Here is a 21,269-nt window from a genome sequence, read left to right on the forward strand (position 1 = left end):
ACCACCATGTCTGTAACTGCTTTTTAAATAAAGTTTCCTTTTCATTGTTAAGAGTAGGCAGTAGCCCATGGGACCAGTGCCTGTTCTTAAAGAAGTTGGCGCCCACATTCACAAAGGGAAATTGACCCCGTGGGGACACCTTCCTGTTCGCGAATGAGTTACCATTTCCTTCACAGAGCCAGTATAATATGAATGTTTTGCAACCGCATTTTGATTTCGAAACAGTCATACATGCCCCTATAACTTGCTTTTAGGAAGGGATGCCCTAGGCCCACCCCTTCCTAATGCCAACTCGCAAACCCTATTTTGCGAGTTAGTAATAGGTTACGGACTCACAAAATAGTGTTGGTACATGCCAAAAGGTGTTTTAGCGGTAGCTATCGGCCATAAGAGGGCTCTATATTAGGCAGTTCTTTTGAGACATCCGATGCAAGTTTGATGGTTTGAGCTATTCTGCTGCATACCGTTTACCTCTGATTACTTCGTATGGACCTTCGTTCAACATCTATTGAACTTCACATTGGCGATGAACCCTTGAAAGCACTTCTCTGCCTAGTGTTGGCTCCAACATGAATGAGTGTTTATTCTTCATGAAAACTACTTCTGCATGAGAAACACTAGTATATTTTCTTGCTTCTACTTGTAGATTTTCACTAACACTAGGGTACTGTTATCAATGTTACCTACAAATTAGTTTCCTGCATGCTTCCATCATTAATTAGCGTGATGTGACCTACCAAGGGTACCCTAAAACGCCCTGCCCATGCGTCTCTTGGTGCTGTTCTTGTGCATTCATTCTTTAATTAGAGCCCTGACCTCATAATTTGATTCTATAGCCTTCTTTACAGCACCTGACTTCTCAAGCGTCTTGCTCCTGGCCAGGCTTCACCTCTGGCTCACTGATTGCATTGCTTCACCCAAAATAACACTCTATTCACCTACAAATGACTCACAACTAGTGGGTATTCTATGGACTTGCGGTCCATTGCATGCCATCTTCAGCCACAAGAAGTGTTGGAACCTCACACTTTCACTCAGCGAGTGTAAGTGTCATTTGTTTCAAGCTTTCTGGATATGCAAGTCATCCCTTTCGGAAGGTGCAGTCACATGACCAGTGGGCAATGTTCTCAATACAATATCCACTTCCCTTAGGGGAAACAGCCACTACAACGCAGCCGTTTCCACGCTACACTTAACCACGCATGCTTTACAACGCATGCGTGGTTACCACGTAAAGCCTTTACCACGCATTTCTTTACCACGAAATACGTAGCAAAAGAATGTGTGGTAAAGGTAGAAGTAAAAAAGGGGCCTGGAGGGGCTTGGGGGGGGGGGTCCCCCCCAAAAAAGAGTGAGTTTAAAAAAAGAAAGAACTCTTACAATAAAGACGTTGATTTTTACCTTTCGTCCTTCTTGAAATAAGCCAGCCTCACTAACGACGTCATAACGTACGTGCCTCTACGTACCGCCTTTACCAACGAAATAGAAAAGGGACCACAAAACATTGAAGACGGAGAAGTCCATCAATGAAAAACAGCGAGTATTTTTTTAAAATATACAAAGTATAAATAATTTTAGGGGACATATGGGGCAGGGATCGAAAAACGCACTTACAATGAAAATGCAATTATCATGCATAATTATACAACGAAAATCGTTGTATAACTATGCGTGGTAAAGGCATTTTCGCTGTAAAGCATACTCGTGGTAGTGGCATTCGCGTTGTAACGCAGGCGTGGAAAAGGCATGCGTTGCAACGGAATGCGTAGAAACATCATACAACCTTCACTTAGTTGGGCACCGTCCACTGAAACGTTTATGTTTATTACACGTTTGTGTCAATTGCTTTTTAAACTTTTTTAATTCCTACAAGTGGACCTCGGGTATGGATTTGGATAATGGTGGGTTGATTTTAATACAGAACTCCGTTATAATATTGTATGTTGATTTTCTCAGTTGATGGCCTCGATTATGACTTTACAGACCACCAAACTTGCATATAGGGTAAATAACGATTAAATGGATTTAGTAAATAACACTGATTAAGAGTTTTTACAGTGTACCACAGAATTCCTTTTTAGCATATGTGCTAAATACCGAATGTATGTTATTTAGCGCTGTCATGCACGTCCTAAAAATAAACTAAGGCATTGGTGTCAAGACACCCCCGCAGGATATGTCGACCTATAGACGAGCTAGCTCTCAGTGCCACCATAAGCCTTGTAACCTTACCAAGGAGCGAACAGTTTATGGCAACCATCGAACATGGCAACCCTTGACCCTTCAGGGATCATTGAAGCAATACAGTACTTTTCACTCGGTCAATCATGCTCACTTAGTCTCAGAGAGATACACAAACTAAACATTGGGGACTTTTGTCAATAAGCTTTTATTGAACCAAGGCCATTCTGGTATAAAACAATTGTGCTGTAGCAATCAGTAGACAGAAGCAAACGTAAGAGATTACAAGCACCAAAAGAGAGAACAGTAGAAACATTTCTATCATGGTGCTAAAGCAATGAATATATGCAGGCATATTTAAAAACAGTAATCTTTGTGTACTCCTACGGAGGGGTACTATACCTAAGTCTACCTAGCATGTATGTGGGTGTAAAGCCAGGAATCCACAAGGAAAGAACCAACCCTATTACCTGATGTGAGTGAATGAAATACCCCAACTTGGTCACGAGTTGGACACCCTTCAAGGGATGTCAGACCACTGTGTGTTGAAGCCTCAGCGTGCAGGGACCTCTGTGTCAGTGTCAGTGTAGAAGAGTCTCCTCTAGTTACCTAATGAAGGTGTGATTCTTTTACACCAAAAAGGTAGCATGGGGGTTCAACCATGGAGAAGTGTGGCTCACTGGTTAGAGGAGGCAGACCTGGAAGCAGAGGTCAGCCCGGGACCAGGGTTCAATTCCCGGCTCGGCGGGGTCTTGAGTCCTAAAATGTCCATGGACTCAACAATTCTCGCTCCGGTGCCTACTCGATTCACAGGTTCACACTCTGCGACTCTGGGCAATAGCTTGCTTAATCTCCACAACGGCCCAACGCGGCGGGATGCCTGGCTTTCACCTTGCGGATACCCTGCCGGGGTTATCTCACAGGGGAATACCAGGACGGGTTCCCTAAGCAAGCGCTTAGAAACGCTTGGTGATTTGCGCTATATAAATTCCTGTACACACAATCAATATGTTGTCAGTACGATTATGTACATGAGCTTAAATCAATAATTGTAACTAAGCAAAGTAACCCTGTCACCCGAGGATGAAGATAGTGATGAAGATAGTGATGACTTTTGTGAAGAGTATGTTGATCCTGTTATGTCTGTCATGTGCAGGGGATTTAAGATATGATGCTAAGGATCCTCATGCAGAATAAATGAGGCTAGTTTCAAGGAAAACAATTGATATTTATTCAGCGCATAGCTGGGTAAAAGGTCATTGCTAGAACCACTATGCAGAGCAAGGTAGGACAAATGTAGGTAAAAGGTTGCTTTGCTTCTTAGGCCGGATTAGGAAACATAACAGCTCGTGTGCTGCACCCAATAAGTAGCACTTGCACAAAACATCAGGAAGTGCCCATTTTCAGGCATTGGAATGACCTGGAGTGCGGAAACCTATCCCTAGAGAACAGAAACTACCAGAGGAACACCCAAAAGGACTTTAGTGCTCTCTGAAAGTACACAAACAACTGCTTCTTATGTGGGAGTAAGCAAACATATTTTTTGTGTGGCCAAAATACCTTGAAACAATACCTACAGAATCCACTGCCATGCTCTGATATCCCTCAGGCATCACATACAGAAACCTGCAGACTCTTCCATCATGGACCCAGACATGGGAAGGAAGAACAAGTTGATGGACCAGAGCCGGATGCCCTGGCTAAGGAGGTGGTAAGTGACCATGATTGTCTAATGTGCAATTTCATCATGGAAGTGCCACTAAAAACAACCAGTTCTGAATCAACATATCTGCATTATGTTGAGAACATTAAAAGCAGATTCTAAACCTTGAAATTATAGGTTCTTAAGCCAGTTGCCAAGCATTAGTACTAAAGCATAGCAACTGGTGGCATTTCTTCACCTTATCTCTTCCTCAAGCAGTCGGTAGAAAAATGTATGACCATCCTTATCATGTCTGGAGTGGAAGACATTAAAGAAGGTCTTACGTTCAGAGGAAGCCATGGTAAGAGACATGAGAGTTGTAATGGAAGTACATTTAGTTGTTAAAAAGTTTACTGAGAATCATCATCATTGTGAAGAGTGACTGATGTAATTTGTTACACATATTCACAATGATCCATGTATGTGATGCCATAGGGGCCAACAATTATGTAATGGTACCACTGACATGTATAGAGATTGGCCTACAACAGTCTTAATGCATTGCAGTCTTGTTGATGAAGGACTGATTTGCCTGCTGAGTGCCTTAAGGGTGACGTGTTACCAAACTATAACTAATGTTGCTTCTCGTTAGGAACATGACATTGTAGTTTCATACAGAGTACCTTACGCAGCAGTTTAGTATAAACAGTTATACCTTACAAGCATTTGCTCATAAGTAACATGCCTCATTTTATGGTTTCAGCACACTTGTTCCTTTCTACGTGAGTCCACCAGGTGTACATGATCACAGTCAAATGACCTTAGGATGTCAGAAACTCTTCCTGTACCGTAGGTATTTGCTTTCTGGCTGTGGCATTGGGGGTATCCCACTGTATATGTTCACTCTCTGCAAATCATTCATCACTTAGCAGAGTATTTTTATAAGGTTGACTAAGAAATGCCATGTACCAATACTACTGTCTTTGGTCTGGTGCATGTTTTAAACGATTGTAGAGGTGCTAGCATCTTCAGGAAGGAGGATGGGAGTGGATTTCTGTGTTAGGGTCTAGGTGTCCACGTCATGTTTATGGGTTCCAGCTTTACTTTGTCAATCCTGGCTCTTATCCTGCGTTGCAGCACCATTTGAAGTCACTCATTGGTGAGTTGGTTTCAATCCTCATGCTGCATGGTTTGTCGTAGCAGAAATGAATCTGGCATAGCACGATGTAGTGGCCTAGCAATACTGCATCCTTGGTGGTGTACTGCAGAATGGAATTATGAGCTGCTACAATCAAGCTGTCAGAGCTTCACTAGTCCATGTGTGTTTATGTAGGTTTGGCCCTGTGTGCAGTTGTGTCTGAGAGTTTATTTTTTCAGCTCAAACAGAGCATGTACTGTATATTTTTTCATTAATGTTTTGGTCTTAGTTTTGTAGATTGCTTTACAGCGTTTCTTTTATTTCCTACACACTGAGGCATTTTCACCACCTGCTTTTATTGGAGGTATTTTAAGGTGGTATTTTCTACTAGTTTTTAATGACCTTTCATACTTATAATTGTGTCTTACCATTTGCATTATTTATCGCATGTAACACGATTAGGCAGTAAATAGACCATGCATTAGATAGCACACGAGTACTACAGACATGTAGTATTTCGTACACGTGCTAAATATCACATCCTTTTTTACTGCGTGATCTGACGATTTGTTAAAGGCATGTGCTTGCATGCAGTATTACAACTACACCTAACTCATAATCAGGTACTGTGTGCTTCATCTAATTTTGTTATATGTTATGTTAATTCTGTATTTAATTCAGCATATAAATTGTTACTCCTCCACCATTTTTCATGCCTCTCCCTGAGGAATCTATTTTAACATGACCCAAACGGGAAAAAGTCATTTTTTAAATGAAATACTTGTAGGTGGGTAGTACAAATTTAAATACAGAAAAAACACTTATATGCTGTTTAACTGTCCTAGTCCCAAAGGTCAAGAGGTTTTTGAGAATCTTCCAGACTTCACTGAAGATGAAGAGGAAAATCTTTCTAGGAATTTAAATTAATATGACGATTCTATCGAAAAATTTGTCAAAATGTATTTACCCAAACATTTGACAGTGTTGTAGAGACACCATTTTGGCATGCAAGCTGAAAAGGAGAATCAGACTGTTTCAGAGTACGTCACTGCTCTAGGTTAGCAATGTTGAAAGGATTTTTGACCAGCTTATGTTGAAGTGCAAGTGATTAAGGGCCATATGTATCAAGCCGTTTTTGAATCGCAAAGGCCGTTTTGCATGTTTTGGAATGTATGAAACATTCCTAAAATAAGGAATTGCAAAGTTGTGCGATTCCTTATTTTTCCATAGCATTTAGGGAATCGCAATTTTGCGATTCCTTAAATGCTATGTATGTAGCATTTTTGGCTTGCAAATTTTGGTTAAGAATTCGCAAATTACCACCAACTTGTAGTTGATGGTAACTTGCGAATTCTTCCAAAAATGCACAATTTGGCATTTTTAAAGGTGGCATGTGATGCACACACATGCCCATAGGGCATGTATGTGCGCCATATGCACACATATGTTCTTTTCAGGGGTGCAGCAGGGTGTCTTTGAGACACCCCTGCACCCTTGCAATAATTCTCAAATTGCGATTAGCAAATTGCGAATTCGCAATTTGAGAATTATTTTGCATTCATTCCTATGGGCCTCCTGGCCCATAGGAATGCATTGGAAATTATTCCTTAATTGCAAATTCGCAAAATGCGAATTCGCAAATAAGGAAGCTTAAGGAATCGCAAATAAAAAAGCGATTTTTTTTCATACATACCATTTTGCAATTCCTAAATAGCGATTCCTTAAAATTCGCTATTTAGGAAATGCAAAATAGTTTGGTGATACATATGCCGCTAAGTGAAAGAAGACTTACGGCTTAAAGATGTTCCCTCTTTAAGTGAAATGTTAACTACAGCTAAACTACGTGAACATTTTCTTACAAGTGTGGATGAGCTGTGGGAGGAGAAGTCTGTCCTCAAATACTCCAGGGAATAGTGTTAAACTTCTTCCAAATGTCTAAAAGTCTCAAAAAGTTAGGGGGTCTTGTTACTGTGCATTGCTGGTGGCTTTTCGTATTTACTTTATAGTTTTTTGTCTACTAATATGTCCAATGAACATTCAGAGTTTCCATTTTTTTAGGGAAATTAATTTTGCTTTATAATAAACCACTGCATTTTACTTTTTCTGAGTTTCCTGGAGCATGTCTTTGTTTTCCATACTTTTTCATTTTTTGTATGGTTCCTAGATACTTTGATTTGGTTTGATTGATCTCTACTGGATTTGATTTATTTTTTGAGGGGGCTTTTTGGACAATATTTTTTACTATTTTGGGGGATTCTTATTTTTGTATATGTGGATACAGAGGAAGATCAACAGCTACAGAATAGTAATTTTTATTTATTTTGTTTCTTTTGGGTAGGAAATGCGATATTTTATTGTTTGTGCATATATTATGTGATTGTTAATTGGAATTGTATGGTTTGTGTTGTAATAAATTTAAGTGATAGACTTAATTCGTTTTTTAATGATGGTTACAATTTATCTTTAAATAATCTATAAATAATTGTAGTATCTCAGTCTTCATTAACATTTGAATTGTATTTAATTTTTATTGAAAATGAATATTAGTCAAGTTGGTTTAGATGTTTTGGCTTTCGTAGGTTACTATTTTGCTTTATAATATGATTTTGGCTATCAATTCTTAGTAGTCTACTCCTTTGAGTTTAAATTGTAGCATGTTGCACATTCTTTCACTTTGTTTGCTAAGTTTAGGGACAATTTGTCCAACAGATTGCGCCATTCATAGTTGTTGGTATCTTTGCTCTTGTTGTAATGCTTCTCTAGATTCACAGGTTGTGTTCTGCCTAGTAGGTTGAGTTCTGCCTAATGTGGATTGAAATGCATTGTGCCATCCTTTCATTGCCTTGTTTGTTTTGGTTTTCTCTGCCAGGGTGCTGTCATAGACATTACACCATGGTATTTGGAATTTGTGCTGGCATCTGAATCCTGAGCGATGGAATCTACCAACCCAAGTGTCTATAAAATAATACATTAGGGGGCTTAGTTACTCTTTATTTGTTGGTCAAAAAGGCTTTCTACTAGTACAATTTATCGATTAGCTACCACTGTGAGAGGACCATAGGCTAGTGCCATCTTTCTGATAAATTTTCTGTTTATAGAATATTCTACACTTAGTGCAGATTGTTAGAGGTGTCTCCATATGCTTTGATTGAAATGATAGTAACAGCCTTGTATGGATTTGTGGGGGTAATTGTTTAAAATGGTTTGAATCATTTGTCTGCGGAAAGTCTATGATATTTTTTTGGGGGTAGTAGTTATTTGTTTTGTGTTTAATGTGGATTAAGATGCCTTAGTAAGTGCTGCTTTGTTTATTTGGTAATGGGGCATATAGAATTGGGATAGTCTGTTGGTATTCCCCATGTATGGTGTATGTCTGAGTGAATAGTTTGGGACCCATTTTGAAGGTCCCATCCATCATCCAGGTTTGAAAGTGGTTTTGTTTGTGTAAATCATTTGTTGTAGTGAATTTTAGCATTTGTTTCTCATTGTTAGGTTGTCATGTGAAAGGAAAGGTTCCTCATTATCTGTCATTGTTAGATGTCCAGGTATTTCTATGTCTAGGTATCTTCTATGGGCAGTAGATGTATCACTTGTGGCTTTTTTTAGTTCAACCACCTAAAAGTTTTAAAGTGGGTATAGGTTGTAGTTGATCTGTAATGTGTTCCGGAGAGCTGGAAGCACGCCAAAATCAATGTCTTACTCAAGAAACCCAAGGCGGACCCTAAGGACTTCAAGAACTTCAGATCCATATCCTTGCTTCTGTTCCTGGCAAAAGTCATTGAGAAGATTGTCAACAGACAACTGACACGCTTCCTTGAAGAGAACAACACCCTGTACTTGTCTCAATCTGGATTCCGCAGCAACCATAGCACCGACACAGCCCTCATCCCGGCCACTGACAACATCAGGACCCTGCTAGACAATGGCAAAACTGCGGCCCTCATCCTCCTGGACCTGTCGGCTGCCTTCAACAACGTCTGCCACCACACCCTACGCACACGCTTTCACAATGCAGGGATCCGCGACAAAGCCCTGGACTGGACCACCTCCTTCCTCACCGGCAGAACTCAGAGCATCTACCTCCCCCTTCCACTCAGAAGCCATCAGGATCATCTGCGGCGTACCCCAAGGATCATCACTTAGCCTGACATATTAACGTCTACATGGCACCACTCACCAACATCGTCCAATCGCACGACCTCAACATCATCTCATCCGCCAATGACACCCAGCTGATCCTCTCCATCACCAAGGACCCCACCACCGCCAAAACCAACCTCCACGAAGGAGTGAAGGCCGTTGCCGAATGGATGAAGAACAGTCGCCTGAAGCTGAATTCAGACAAGACAGAGGTCCTCAGACCCACCCCCTCTGCCTGGGATGACTCCTGGTGGCCGGCCACACTGGGAGCCCCCGACCACGCACACAACCTAGGATTCATCACTATCAATGACCCAGCAAGTCAATGTAGTCTCATCCTCTTGCTTAAACACCCTCGGCATACTCTGCAAGATCTACAGATGGATCCCCACCAAAACAAGAAGGACCGTCACCCAGGCCCTCGTCAGCAGCAGGCTGGACTACTGCAAGGCCCTCTATGCGGGAATCACGGCCAAACTTCAGAAGCAACTCCAACACATACAGAACGCCTCTGCAAGCTTCATCCTTGATATCCCTTAGCCACAGCCACATCACAGAACACCTGAGAGACCTGCACTGGCTCCCTGTCAACAAGTGGATCATCTTCGAACTCCTCACCCACGCTCACAAGGCACTCCACAACACCGGACCAGCATATTTGCACACATGACTCACCTACTACACCCCGAAACGCCAGCTCCGCTCTGCTGACCTAACCCTCGCCACCGTCCCACGCATCTGAAGAATAACCGCCGGCGGCAGGTCATTCTCCCACCTTGCTGCCAAGACCTGGAACACTCTCCCCATTGACCTATGGCAGACCCAGGACCTACTGACCTTCACGAGACTCCTCAAGACCTGGCTGTTCGAGTAGTAGCAGCACCCCCCCCCCCCCAGCGCTGTGAGACCCTCACGGGTGTACAGTGCGCTTTACAAATGTTTTGATTGATTGATTGATTTAGGCAGTATATCTTTAAGGATTTTGGTTGTGGGTTTAGACCCTGCAATACCTTGCACAAATCAACAAGCATGTGTCTAGGGTAAAGCTAACCTAGATAACTGGTACATGGTGAGCACAGGCCATTTTCAGGGACCCACGTAAGCCTGCTGAGCACAGTACCTTAATCCTGGCTGTGAAGAAGTGAGGGGTTTTGCAGCTGAGGCGATGCAAGGTCCGGCGAAAATATGCATCATGCAGCTGCAGCTCCAGGGAGCTACGAAAGTGTGATGCGAAGTCCTTGCGTGGGGATGTGTCACGCACAAGTGTGTCTGATGGGATGCGCTGGGCGAGGCGATGCCCTTGCATGGAGATGGTCATGAAACAGTGGTTCCAATGGGCTGCATAGAGCACGGTGATGTGCTTGGATGGAGGGTGACACATTGAGTAGTAGAGGTGATGCACCGGTCCTGTGGGAGGTGTCCCGGGCTGAGGAGGGGATGCGTTGGTTTTGCTGAATCCATAGATAGGCTGGCAGAGCTACTTCAGGCCCACTTCCAAGGGTCAAGTATTGGGGTGGCACCACTTGAGAGGGCAGGGCTCACAGATGGCAGAGCCCAAGTGCTGGTTTTAAGGTTGTTGGAAGACGGTTCCGTCTCTGTGGCTTCTACTCAATTGATCTGCCAACTAGCTCTTTGACTCAATGAATGGTCCTGGGATTAGTGAAGCAGGTCCAGTCCTTCTCACACAGGCAAGAGAACAGCAGAGCGGCAGGGCAAAGCAGGGCAGCAGTCTTTTAGGGCAGCAGTCTAACAGAGTGGCATGCGTTTCAGAAACACAGCAGTCCTTACTGGCAGTGTCCACAGGTCCAGTATTATACTGAAGATTTGGGTACAATGGTTCAATGGCTATACCTGGTGCCCACATTGAAGTAGGGAAAGATTCTAGAGGTTTCCACCCCATGAGGTGTCAGGCATCCCCTGCCTCCCTGTCCTGGTCCCAGCTTTACTGAGGTCGCAAAAGACCAGTGTCAACCCCTTGGTACGAGTGCTCAGGCAGAGGCTTTATGAAGAGCAGGTATGATAGGTGACAGTTCCTCCTACGTCGTAACTGAAGTGGCGCATCCTGCCAATACCTATCTTCTTTGTGTCCCACAGTCTGGGAGCAATCTACAATGATCAACTGCCAGCTACACCTAGTCATATTACCCAGGATCAGACTGCAGGCACTAAATGGTTAAGACAAGAAAATGCCAACGATCTAAAAGTGGTATTTTCAGAATTGTGAGAAAAAATTTGACTTTACCATTAAAGAGGGCTTTAATTACAATTTTCAGATATCAAACTCCACGGGCCCAATTCACATAGGTAATCTGAGACAAAACGTCAACTTTACAACTTTTGGTATTCATAGAGGTCATTTATGAGTTGTATTTTTATGTCCACAGTCGGACTGCAATCTCCGTCTCAGGCCATACTCTCTGGCTGGGGCCACACTCTACGCACCCAGGCTGGAATCTCCGGATCGGGCCGGATGAAGTGTATTCAATGGGCCAAAATAAGATTTGTACAAAAAGGAACATTAGGAACATGAAATAAATGGTAGAGGAGGTCATGAAAATCAGTTTGGGCAGGGAAAAGGGTGTGGCCAAATACTACAGCACATCCAAGAAAAGTTTGTTCCTTTGCATCATGGTACATGCAGCCCACAATTTGCGCTCCCCTCAGTGTTGACTGTAGTGTTACACCAAAGCTTGGTGTAACATTACAGTCAACACTGAATGTGGTGTAACACTACAGTCAACACTGAGAGGAGTGCAAATTATGGACTGCATGTACCATAATGCAAAGGAACAAACTTTTCTGGGATGTGATGTAGTATTTGGCCACACCCTTTTCCCTGGGGAAACTGATTTTCATGACCTCCTCTACCATTTATCTCACATTCGCAATGTTCTTTTTTGTAAAACATATGTTCTGGCCCATTGATTATACTTCCTCCGGCTTGATTCGGAACTTCCAGCCCGAGCCAAAGTGTAGGGCCCGGGTCCTGAGATTCCAGCCCAACTGTGGACCTAAAGATACAGCTCTTAAATGACCTCTGTGAATACCAAAAGTCGTAAAGTTGGACTTTTGTCTCAGATTGCCCTTGGGAATCAGAAACTAACTGTCTACCTACTCCCAATTAGAAAATACAGCTTATTAACTGTATTAAGGTAACACCAATGCCATCCCATGGAAGAAGCAGGTCTTGCAGCAGTGAAAATTTAATTTAGGAGTTTTTCACTACCTGGACATGTAAATCTAAAAGTACATATCCAACTTTTTAAATACACTGCAGCCAACCCCCTGGGCTGCTCAGGGCCTCACATAAGTGTGCCTTATATATATTAAAAAGGAAAGTTTAGGTCTGAGAAAATGATATTTTTTCCAGGTCACCATGGCAGTTTATAAACTGCACACACTGGCTGAAATGGTTAACCTGAGACAAGTTGAAAGAACTCCTTAAGTGGGTGGTACAATGAGTGATGCAGGTTCACTAGTAGCATTTAATTTGCAGGCCCTTGAGTACACACAGTATCACGATACCAGAAACGTACAAGTAAATTAAATAAGTCAATTCAAAGTAAGCTTATTCTATTATGTTTAAAGGTGAGAGCACAAGCACATTAGTACTGAATAGCAGTGGTAAAATGTGCAGAGTACTAAAAACGAACAAAAACAGGTTCATAAAACAGAAGATTGAAGGCAAAATGGTTGGAGAGGACCATGCAAAAAGGGCCAACAGGTGCTGTTCTAGCAGAAGAAATAAAGTATTGAGCAAGTTAAAGATTTCACCTTTAGGACTTTGAGGGGTGTGGAGAGTAATTAATCCATGATAGAGAAGGAGGTTACGTTTGATGTTCTCATTGATCATAAGCCATTCCAAGAAGTTCATGGTAAGAAAGGAGTGCATACTCACTCTTTGAGAATTTGTAAAGGGGTTTTAGCACTACAAGATAAGGCCATGCCTGGTTGTGATAGACAAGGCATACTATCAGTGTTTGTGTGATTGCTGATGGTTGCATTACAGACAAAATGTGGTCGGATGAATTACGACAAGTTGGATTACTGTTGATGGTTTCTTATCTGCTTTGCAAGGGTTGGAAACAGTAATGAATTGAAGAGCAGTTGAAAGTGTTTGATAGAGTTGAAGATGAACTTTCTGTATAAGGAGGTGTTCTGTTTTGTTGGACAAGACTTAGGTTTCCAGTTAAATTAGGTCACATCCCATCATGTTAGCCCATGTCGCACACTAATTGTTTTGTAAAACCAAAGAACCCTTTTGATGTGACCATTTGTAGCCAAGTATGGATTTGCAGGAAGAAAGAGAAGTTAAGGATTGTTATGATTGGTGTCAGGGTGACAAGGTAGGGAAAACCAGGACCCCCGCTGATGGTATGCAGAGATTTATCAACAAATCACACCATCAATTCCTTAGGAGGAGGTGTTCTTTGACCTCTCAGGTCTGTTGTCCCTAATGAGGGTATGGTCTCTTCTCTTCTCTTCTCTTCTCTTCTCTTCTCTTCTCTTCTCTTCTCTTTTCTTCTCTTTTCTTCTCTTCTCTTCTCAGAGTAAACTACCACAATTAAAAAATACATTTCATAACACATTGATTTTAAAAATAGGTGTCATGTTGCGGTTGCGACTGGTTGGGTGGAAGCACTGCTCAGCTAAATTGACATCATATGGTCTGTCTTGTTCTAGGACATCTGGGAATATTTTCACTTGTAAATTATTTATACATGTGTTTTACATTTCTTAAAGTGGAACCAATTAAATTAGATGTACTGATGCATTGTTTTGGCACTTGCATTATTCAGTGTGATAATCCTCAGGACAGCCACATGGATTAATGTAATATTTAATCATGTTTCTGATTCACTGCATTACTCTGTTTTATGCGATCTCTCTTAACTCTAGAGTTTATTTCATCAAATTATGTTTCCCTCTGTTAAAAAGGCTGGCCATTCTGAGACATTAATTATGGATATAGAACAATTTGATGCTTTAATGTGTTGAATAATTTTACCCATTGAAATTGTTTTGTCTTTCAGGGCCAAGCAATTTTCTCCTCTTAGTGAAAAACTATATAGAAAATGCAATTATCATAAAACTATCTATATGTATGGATATGGATGCGAGTACACATAATGGGGATTGATTAAAAAAAATACCTAACGCAACACATTAGAGCCTACAGTCCATTATGCATATATGCTTGTGTGTGGGTTTATAAGCTGTAAACTTACTGACAAAGTAAAGGAATAATGCCCAAAATTGGGGTGTGAAGGAGGAGTATGCAGAAGCATGATAAGGGAGGGAAGGCATCCAGAGTTTGGGGGGCAGGGTGGATATAAAACTGGAGTCCATCCTCTGGAGGGTTAGACATAGATGAGGTTTTGCCTGAAGTAGGTTGTCTTTAATTCCACCTGAAGAGCACCAATAATGGAACTTGCCAGATGTGTGTGGGAAAAGAGTGTAAACATCTGCGAGCATACATAGAGAAGGCCTTTTCATTTTATGTCCTGTTCTTAATGATGTTACTCCTGCAGGTACTCTATATTCGAAATAGAGATGTGTTAATCTTGCCTGACTGATATGGAGGGGTACTCAAGTTTGCCAGAATGAAATGAGAACAGGTAGAGAGAGCAAATGTACTCCTTCAAGCATGGGTGGGATTGTGTCAACTTCTTGAGGCCTATGAGTAGAAGAACAAGCAGCATGAAGGACACTTTTTTAGGATGGTGATTTGTGATTCTGGGACACAGGAATACTTTGCATTTGTTGAAGTGAGATTGGACCAGATTGAGCATAGCTTCAGGATGAAAAGGAGTGCTTGGTTGTTTACAAGAGCCTTTGCTTCTTACAAGAGTTTGAGTGTTGATTGCAGTGTGATGTATAATCTTGGTTACTGTCATGAGCTTCTTGGGAGATGCATGGATGTTTCACAGGACTGTGGCATCTGCATACAGTGGATATAAACACATTGTGCTACTTTCCGCCTTTATTGCTCATTTGCTGCCTGTGAGTTTTTGTGCCCGCCTTAATGAAGATGGCCTTGTTTTAAATGAAAGACTTTGACTAGGGTATGGGTGTCAATGTGCTCAGGAAAGTGTACTTGAGGCCATAGAGTAAGGAGTGGATTGTGACAGGGTTCGAAACATTTGTTATGGTGATTAAGACACCTCTGATGAAGCTGATGTAAAAACTCTTAAATAACTGGGACCATTTTCGTTGTATGGTGGGGACAAAACTGGTGTGGAGGAGACGCAAGGTAGTGACTGTGTTGACAATACAGTTGTGGAGCTACAGTGTACAGCAGTTGACATTTTTGCAGACTGTGGAAATATGCTTCCGGATGTTGCCTCTCATGTGTGTGGGTAGGGTGTTGAGCTGTTCTAGTGGGCTGAAGAAGGCTTTCTTAATGGTCTTTCATGCAAGGTTGAAACTGTCTTGGAAAATGTTTTTACAGTCATTGTTTTGGCTGGGATCATCGATCCCGAAGGAGAAAATGGGTCTGCTCTAGTAAGCTGTGAAGAGCAGCATTACTTCTAGCTTTTTTTGTTATATCAGTCAGTGAGCTGGGTGCTGTAGGCTGGGGATCCAAGACACCAAAGCTGTGTGTGGACATGGAGGTAAGAGAGGTTAGGGGTCAGTGAAATAGGTGGCATGAAGGCATTTAGGGCCTGATCACGAGTTCGGGGGTCTTACCACTGTACAGCTGAGGCAGGGGTTCCAAAAAGACCACTGTGTTTGTGGTGTCCGCCTGCCATATTATGATGTACCTGCTGGCCCCGCTGTGGTGTTTCTGACGGTGGTGTATATATTTCCATATATGTCAATGGTGGTGTGTACATTATGACGGCATGCACACATATGCATAACACATGAAAAAAGACCTACTTCCAGTACTTTCCCATTGCTGGAGTCTGGGCCATATGTGCCCAGTCCTGTCAATGGGTAAACAGTGTAAAATTGACTTACTTGGATTTCAGAGCACAAAAGTTCGTTTTCTATGGGGTCAAAATGCTGCTGTGAAGGGGAAACTGGAGAAAGGGATTCACGTGGAAGACTGTTGGAAAGAATAGGAAATGGGTGAGTATGCACTCCAAATCCTTTGATTCCACCGACTCTAAGCAGTTGGTCTTCCTACCACGGTCAGGTCCTTGGAAAGCCCACTTGTGTCGGCAGGCTCCAATCAATGGGTAAACAGGGTAAAATGGACTTACTTGGATTTCAGTGCCAAAAATGTTGTTTTCTATGGGTTCAAAATGCTGCTGTGAAGGGGGGAACTAGAGAAAGGGATTCATGTAGGAGACTGTTGGGAAGAATAGGAAATGGGTGAGTATGCACTCCAAATCCATTGATTTCGCCGACTCTAAGCAGGTGGTCTTCCCACCACGGTCAGCTCGTCGGAAAGCCAACTTGTGTCGGCGGTGCTCCGGAGGTGTTTCGAACAGCAAACATACAATATTGTAAAACAGCAGGCGGACCTGCTAGTCGGCGGCAATTAATCTGTTGTGTCGGTGGAGATGGGACATCCACTCTAATAATCAGACCCTAAGTGTTGATGTGGTCTTAGAAGCACGGGCAGATCAACATGGATTGCAATATGTATGGGTATCAGAAAAATGGGACGGAATATACATGGCGTTTAGGCACTAAGACTGTTCAAAAGAGAGTGGGCAAAACCATTACCCAGAGAAAGATAAATAAGAAGGCACACAAATGGAACTACCGTGCTTATTGTTTTCCTAAAATGTTGAGTTGGGCAAATATCAAGAGAGAAAAACCTGATTTAATTTACTAAAGTTTTCCATAAATTCATTTTCAGTATCTGGTTTAACGTTTAGTATGAGTGCTGATTCACTTGTGCAATGCTGCTGCCAGTGTGCAATTGTTTTTATATTATTTTGAGACAATTTGTATGAAATCTTGTCCTTTTCAGTGTAAGTGCAGCTCCAGACATGCACAACAGGTTTATGCATTAGTCTGGCTGAAGCTAATTCCTGATTGTGTGGTACCTAATAACACTTCTTTGTCAAAGTGTTTAACTGTTTGGCCACCACCAGATCCAGAGCTCTCTTGATCCATGAAGAGAAGTGGAGCTAGGCTACCTATAAACTACAGTCCCACACCAAGCTAGTGTACTTAAGGGTGTGGGACAGAGATTCCAGAGTGTCTTTGGCTCAGGGGCAACTACTGTTGGTGCTGGAACGATTTCCTTTGGTTCGATAAGGCTCCTAAATGGAAGTTTAAATGGTCCTGTCCAGGTAACATTAATTTGTGTTGTGCACAGTAAATTATCTAATGGGGTCAAATTAAATCAAGTGAGTTAGCCTCACTCCCTTTATGTGTTCTGTTGATCCACTAACTAGCTGCCAAAGACCTAATATTTTCAGGTTATCGATGAATCTTTCCTTTTTTGCAATATATGCAACTGTTAAACTCCGCAATGATCATTCTAGTTGCCTTCAACACTATTACAAAAATCAGTTTAGTTAAATGTAGACAAAAATCACGGGTGTCTCAATATAATGTGTGTCAGGATTATGGCCTCCTTTTCATCTGTTCCATTTTTCTACTATATTGATAGTGAATATTAAGGTTAGGTGGTTTGAAACAGTGGGCAGGGCCACGTCGGCCAACGGACGTGCGCAGCACTACCGAGGTAGTGCTCGCGACAGCCACTGCCCGACGCGCCCAGAGAGCGGGATAATATAATGAAAACTGCTACCCCTCTCTGTGACAGTCAAATCTGTCTGGTGTCTAGGGCATGTGCATGAAGGCACCTACCATTGTAGAGATTGTCCAGGGCCAGTGAAGGGACAGCGATGGCCCCAGAAGCCAGCAATGTTTCAGGACATCCACATTTGATACCCTGTAGCATCACTGGTACAGGTAGCCCAGAACACTTTAGACTTCAGCCCTGTTGTCGCTGGGGTTCAATTAGCCCATCGCCTCATAGTCTCTCATCTCATTACAGAGGGGGGTGGGGTGGTGTTAGAGAAACTCACTAACCTCACTCTAAACATTTATGAGCTGGTAGACGATAGGATGAAAAAAGCAAGAGTTTGATAGGAAACCTGTTGAAATGTGGAGCTGTATAGTGCTTCAGCATTGTGTATACACTACAATCTCCCTGTTTCCGTTTCTTGCTTCAGTGCTTAAACCAGGAGGAAGCTGCCTCAAGAGTCCATGCAGCACCAGAAGTTGAAAAAGCCAGGTGCAGATATATTAAGGTAAGTGAACATATGCTCTCAAATGTTGTGTCCTTGCCTTTTAGTGAGTATACATGTTTGTGTGCTTGTGTGAGAGAGGATTGTTCATAGGTGTGTGTGAGTGTGTGCATGTTTGAACATGTGCATGAATGTGCTAGTGGAATAGTGAGACTGAATGACAGGGGGAGACTGTGAGAATGAGTTTGAGACAGTAAGTGAGTGAGTGTAACTGCGAGTGACTCAGAGTGAGTAAGAGTAAGCAAGATGGAGCGAAAATGAGTGGACAACAGTGAGTGACACTGAGTGAGTGACACTGAGTGAGTGCAAGTGAGAGAGTGACACTGAGTAAGGAAATGAGAGTGAGTGAGAATGAACGAATGAGTGTGAGAGAGTGTGAGTGAGTAAAAATGAATCAGATTAGTAAATGTAAGTAAGCATGAGTCAGTGAGAGTGTGTTATACCTCAAGTTTGTCCCTGGCAGGTAATTTCGCTTTATGGACATGTGATATAAAAGTGCTGGTGCTGGTATGCTGGGAGTTTTTTTCCGGCATATGAGTTACCCTTTCAAAATACAGGCCCTAGCATATTATAGATAATACATGGCATATGGAGCACCCATGGAACCATTCTGGGGCTGATATACCATAGAAAATCTGTGCCATATGCCGCACTAATTGGAGACTACTGGCTTTGGGATATCGGATATGGCAAATTGCTAGCACTAGCATACTAGAGATAACTTCTGACCTGTGCTGCACCCTTGGCAAAATGCTGGTACTGGTATAATGGAGGTGAGATTTGGAATAAGAGATGCCAACCATAGTATATGAGGGAGAACAACCAAACAGTGATAGATGGGGAGGGTGAAATGGAGAGAGGATGAGGGTTCATAGAGACGCCGTGATGGAGAGTTTAAAAGAGAAGATGAGGTGAACTAGGAGAGAGAATTGTCACACAAAGGATAATTTTCCAAGTAATGACCACCAACTGCCTGTAAGAGTGATGTTTAAGGTTGAGCAAACCAGGCACACACCCTAAGAGAGAGAATAATTGTTTGTAGTGCACTGCATCTCAGAGCAGCAACTATCTTTTTTGTAATGTGCTGTGAAAGGTGTAGAAATTAAATCTGAGCCATATTTATTACATATGGCTGCAGCTGCTCACTGAGCCCTGCGCTGGTGCACAACCAGGATGCTTAGCCATAACCTTTGCACCACGGTGCAGTGGTGTGTGCATGCCACTCAGCACAGGATTTGTACTGGAGTATACACTTCCAGTAAACATTCTATGCCAAGGCAATCTCTTAAATATTCCAAAGATTGTATGTGGTGCTGTACAGTGCAGCACATGCAATATGTTGAATGCTTGAAGAAATTTGAACATTCCTCCATGTTAGCGCCTGCTTCAAAAGGCCCTAATTTGTTTGGCGCAAAGCCTGGTCTGGCTATCTTAGTAGATTGGTCTTTGAGTCAGACACTATGAGCCCCATTAGAATGTCGGGGGGATCCCCACCTCCATGCGGGCGGTGGCGATCCGCCCGGCATCCTTCCCCGCCCGCTAGCCATTTCCCCCCCGCCATATTACTATGGCGGGGGGACCGCGGCGGATGGAAAGACCTCCCGCGGCTTTTCTGCCCAGTCAACGAGTTGACCGGGCGGAAAAGGATTTCATATAGTGGCGGTGTTTGTTGGACACCGCCATCCATATTAGGGTGTGTGTGGGAACATGATTTTCCGTGACGGTGTTGCCGCCATGTCAAGGCATGCGGGAATGTCTTGTGGGGGCTCTGGGCAGGGGGGTGCATTTCACGGTACAAATTGGCAGGCACCGCACGGTGCCTGTCACGTTGTGCATTGAAGTGCGCAATGTTCATTTTCAGCATTGCGGTGGGCGGTGCTTTCAGCACCACCATCCGCAATGTAAAAAATGCGGGATGCGCCCGCCAGTGTGGCGGGCGCATCCAAATGGCCCCTACGGGACCGCCGCCCTTATGGCGGACGGTCCCGTTTTACGTCAGGATGGTTGGCGGACAAAGTCCGCCCGCCATCCTAATGGGGCCCATGTGTGCTTGCGATAATCCAGCCAAATTAAACACAGTGATGTAAAGTGCAATTCGCGCTAAGGGCTCCTTTATAGAGTAAAATAACTTTTGCACTGGAATGTAAATGCCCTTGCATGAGTTTGAACTCACTAGGCAGTGTTGTGCGAAATGATAGAGCAAAAATGCTCAAAAATTCTTGCATCACTCACCATCATAGTCAGTCAATGCAGCAAAGGGTCTGCCCAGGAGGTGGGTGGACAGAATTCCAGAGACTCTAGAAGGGGTTCTTGAGCTTTATGGCTCTGTTCATCCATTGCTCTAATTAACTGGTTGCTCTGAAGGGGAGTGCACAGTTTATGTGTATGGGGCAGTTGGGTGACGCTTATAGTCACACTTCATTTTGACTCATCCATGTACTCTTGTTTCTGGAGCTGACTTCCTTCAACTCTTTCGGTTATGTCTTTTCCTTGACTATATTTACTTCTTCATACCATTACTTCCTCACCTATACTCTATTCTGCCTTTACTTCTTTTACTCATAACTTTGCAAATTAATTTATTTCAACTCCTTTTACTTCTCCCCGCCATCCCCTTGTCTTCTAGCTCTAGCCTTAAACTTTGAAAGAATGCTAATATTTTCTTTAACCCTACTTTTAATTTACTTTGATGACTTTAAATGACATTACTACTAATCATTACCTTTAGTCTTAATTGAATTAAATGATATTTGCTGAATTAAATTAAAATTACTACATTTCCTCGCTCTAACATTAACACTCTACATTAAATGAAATTGCTTGCAATTTTTATAATAAAGAAATACTAACAACATTTTCCTTAACATTTACTTTAACTCTCTATTTAATTTATTTTGATTCCATTACATTATGGAATTACTAACCATTACCCCAAGCCTTAATTGAATTA

This window comes from Lissotriton helveticus, chromosome 2_2 (genome assembly GCF_964261635.1).
Source record: "Lissotriton helveticus chromosome 2_2, aLisHel1.1, whole genome shotgun sequence".
Taxonomy (NCBI): Eukaryota; Metazoa; Chordata; class Amphibia; order Caudata; family Salamandridae; genus Lissotriton; species Lissotriton helveticus.